The 4,609-nt window shown below is 37.5% G+C and overlaps 1 protein-coding gene across 1 annotated transcript in view; it reads right to left on the bottom strand.

Annotated features, from left to right (window-relative positions):
- Positions 1–4,609, bottom strand: part of LOC106777254 (endonuclease 2) — a 7,899-nt gene that overhangs the window by 2,345 nt on the left and 945 nt on the right. The gene's annotated exons all lie outside the window — the stretch shown is intronic.

Genomic DNA, 4,609 nt, shown 5'->3' with positions numbered 1-4,609 from the left:
AACTCTTCTCTCGTTCTCAGCAAATGCCACGCAGACAGAACGTATCTGTCTTTCATTCAAATTAATGGGCCAACGCGTATTGGGCCTCTAAGCTATAGTGCTGGGTTCGAATTAATATGGTATCAGAGCAGGTCTAGTACCTGCTCTGCTTCTGTTGCCATCGCTGCCGTTTCTTGGACCTTCTTGGGCTGGGTTCTTGAAATCTTTCTTTTACCACCATGGAACAATCTGATTAGACCTTCAATCCAGCAAGCCCATTCTATCTACACCCGGGAGAAAACCCAGGTTTGACTTTAATCACTCAAGTTCTTAATGAAAATAATTACTCCTCATGGAGCAGAGCCATGAGAAGGGCCTTAGTTTCGAAAAACAAAGTTAAGTTCATAGATGGCTCAATTAAAAGACCTCAGAAAAATGATGATACCTACGATGCATGGGAAAGATGTAATGTGATGATCCTGTCATGGATGACAAAGACCCTATCTCCTCATATTGCTGAAAGCATCATCTACGTTGAAGAAGCGAAAGAATTGTGGGACGAGCTTAAAGAAAGGTTTTCAAAGGGGGATTACTTCAAAATCTCAGATTTATTGCAAGATATACACTCAATTAAACAAGGAGAACGTGGAGTCAGCCAGTTCTTTACTGACCTGAAGATTTTATGGGAAGAATTGGAGTCTTTAAGACCAATACCAGTCTGCACTTGTGAAATACCATGCAACTGTGACTTGTCCAAAGTTTCGTTGAAATATAGAGAAATGGAGCATGTGATTTGTTTTCTNAAGGGTTTNAATGATTCTTACAACACTGTTAAAACGCAAATTCTTTTAATGGATCCCTTACCAAATGTTAATCGTGTTTTCTCTTTGATTATCCAACAAGAAAGACAGGAAAAACAGAGTAACACAGATTCCAGAATTCTGGTTAACATGGCTGAAAGAAACAATCAGTGGAAACCTGACCAGAGTTGGAGGAATCAGGGACGTGCTACTGGAATTCGTGGACAAGGCAGAGGAAGGGGAAGAAACCCAAATTATGGAAAACAATGCTCTTATTGTAATAAGATGAATCACACGGTTGATGAGTGTTATTCTAAGCACGGGTTTCCCCCATGGTACAAGAAGGAAGATAAAAAGAGTGACTGGAACACTGTCAATGCCTTTCAAAACAACAATGACTCTAAGAGCATCCTGAAGACTCAACATCAGACTAACAACAGCTCTAATCCCAATCTCTTTACACCAGAAAAAATGCAGAAACTTTTAAAGATGATAGAAAAGACAGAAGAATCATCCGTTCACAAGATTAACCAAGTTCAGAGGCAAGAAACTGAAAACAAACCAGGTAATTCTTCCTGGGTCATTGACACGGGTGCAACAGACCATGTCACTCATGATAGAAATAATTTTACTATTTTCTACAAAATCAAACCTATTACCATTACTCTACCAAATAAAACTGTCATCACTACTGAATATGCTGGAACTATACGTTTTACTGAGAATTTTATCCTTTTCAATGTGCTTTACATACCTAATTTCTGTTTTAATTTGATTTCTGTTCAAAGTCTCATCAAAGATTTAAATTGCAATCTAATATTTTCTTATGAGAACTGCCAGATAAGGGAGAATCATTCATTGAAGACAATTGGATATGCTAAACCGTGGAATGGTCTCTACTATCTACAAGATTTTCCTAAACCAGAACAAAGAGATATTGACAAGGCTGTTTTCTCTTTTAAAAAGAATGATGTTAATCTGTGGCATCTTAGACTAGGGCATCCTGGACATCATGTTGTAAAACGCATATGTGAAATGTTCCCTTATGTTAAGATCAAAACTGATATTGTATGTGATACTTGCCATTTTGCCAAACAGCACAAGTTACCCTTTAAGAAAAGCTTATCTGTTACCACTGAATGTTTTGAAGTTATCCATTGTGATATTTGGGGGCCATTAAACACTGTTTCTATTCATGGACATAGATACTTTCTTAGTATAGTTGATGATTACAGCAGACACACATGGGTTTTCCTAATGAATAATAAAGGACAAACCAAAGATCTATTACAAAATTTTATTATCAAAGTCAAGAATCAGTTTAATAAAATGATCAAAATCATTAGATCCGACAATGGGCCAGAGTTTAATTGTGTTAATTTCTATAATATGCATGGTATCATACATCAAAGAAGTTGTGTAGAGACTCCAGAACAAAATTCTGTAGTCGAAAGAAAACACCAACATATACTCAATGTTACACGCAGTCTTCTTTTTCATTCTAATATACCCAAAGTTTACTAGTCTTATGCTATTGGGCACGCTGTGTATTTGATAAATAGGTTGCCTTCTCCTAGTCTTGAAAATAAGACTCCTTATGATATGCTTTATAATCTGCCTCCTACCTACTTAGATCTCAAAGTGTTTGGGTGTTTATGTTTTGCTTCTACACTTGAAAACAGTAGAACCAAGTTAGANCCTAGGGCTAGAAAAGGAGTTTTTCTAGGNTACAAAAGTGGTGTAAAAGGGTATATTGTTTTAGACATAAACACTAAGGAACTATTCATAAGTAGAAATGTAATATTTCATGAAGAAATATTACCTTATAAGAGTTTTCANGACAAACAGCAAAGTCCAGAAACTGAGAAGGATGCAGATGAGTTCTTCACTGACTTTTCAAAGGACTATTATCCCACTTATGAAGACCAACATGATGAGCTTGAGGATATTAACCAAGATGAAGAACTGGACAATTTTGCTACCACAAATGACAATCAAGAAAATTACAGACACAGAAGACCAGAAAGGACTAGAAAGACCCCTGCTTATTTGGAAGACTATGTCCACCAAGTGAATCATTCCTTGACTGTAAAAAATAACTTCAAAACTCCTTACCCGATTTCTAAAATTCTTTGCTATGACAATTTATCAGGGAAACATGCAAAATACATCATGACTATTACTGGGAATAAAAAACCCCAGACTTACAATGAAGCTAAAGACAAAAAGGAATGGATAGAGGCAATGCAGAAGGAAATTAAGGCACTGCAAGATAATAATACTTGGTCCCTGACACAATTACCACCAGAAAAAACTCCTATAGGATGCAAGTGGGTATATAAAACTAAGTATAGAGCTGATGGGAGTATTGAAAGACACAAGGCACAGTTAGTTGCTAAAGGTATACTCAGCAAGAAGGAATAAACTATCTTGACACTTTCTCACCAATTGCAAAATTAACCACTATTAGACTCTTAATTGCCCTTGCTGCATCAAATAATTGGTTTTTACACCAATTAAATGTTGACAATGCTTTTCTTCATGGTGACCTTCATGAAGAAGTCTATATGCATCCACCTCCAGGACTGGGTATTCATACAAAGGGACAGGTTTGCAAATTAAATAAATCCCTATATGGCTTGAAACAAGCAAGCCGACAATGGTTTGAAAAATTATCCTCTTACCTAATTTCTGTCAATTACAAACAATCTAAGTCAGATCACTCATTATTTACTAAGAGAACTGGTACTTATTTCACTGCCTTGCTTGTATATGTGGATGATATTGTATTGGCAGGAAATTCCTTGGAAGAAATCAATTGCATCAAAGAACTCCTACATAACAGATTTCGTATAAAGAATCTTGGAGAGCTCAAGTACTTCCTCGGACTTGAAGTTGCTAGATCTAAGAAGGGTATTCACTTATGTCAAAGAAAGTATGCATTAGACATACTTGAGGAAACAAGAATGGAGGGATGCAAACCTTCTACTACACCCTTTCTTAGAGACACAAGCTCACTATACAAATTGGATAAACAACTTACTGATCCTGGACCGTACAGAAGGCTGATAGGGAAGTTACTATATCTCACAAATACTAGACCAGATTTATGTTATACCATCAATTTACTTAGTCAATTTATGCAATCTCCTACAGAACATCATTTTCGGGCTGCTCAACATGTTCTCAGATATATCAAATCCACTAACAGTGAAGGATTGTTTTTCGCTGCTGACTCACCTATGCATCTAAAGGGTTTTAGTGACTCTGATTGGGCTACCTGCCCTAACACCAGGAGATCCACTACAGGTTTCTGTATATTTCTAGGGACATCTCTTATTTCCTGGAAATCTAAGAAACAAAAGACTGTTTCCAGATCGTCTACGGAGGCTGAGTATAGAGCCCTTGCTGCCACTGTATGTGAAATACAGTGGCTCCACTACTTACTTGCAGACCTTCATATTGAAGAATCTGGAGTTCCAGCCCTATATTGCGATAACAAATCTGCTCGTCACATTGCCCATAACCAGAGCTTCCACGAACGGACCAAGCACATTGAGCTTGACTGTCACGTTGTTCGTGAAAAGATCCAGGAAGGCCTTCTTCATCTCCTCCCTGTCCGATCCGATGAGCAACTGGCTGATGTCTTCACCAAGTTTCCGCATCGCGTCAGCTTCAAACACATCATACCCAAGCTTGGACTGATCAATATATACAGTCCAGCTTGAGGGGAGGGTATTGAGAATCCTTCGATTCTCTTAACTGTCTTGTTAAGACAATCCTTCACTGTTTGTTGAACAGTGGTTAGTTGTTAGGTTTTCCGTTTTTCC

Source organism: Vigna radiata, chromosome 11 (assembly GCF_000741045.1).
Source record: "Vigna radiata var. radiata cultivar VC1973A chromosome 11, Vradiata_ver6, whole genome shotgun sequence".
NCBI lineage: Eukaryota > Viridiplantae > Streptophyta > Magnoliopsida > Fabales > Fabaceae > Vigna > Vigna radiata.
This window is presented reverse-complemented; position numbering and strand designations above follow the sequence as displayed.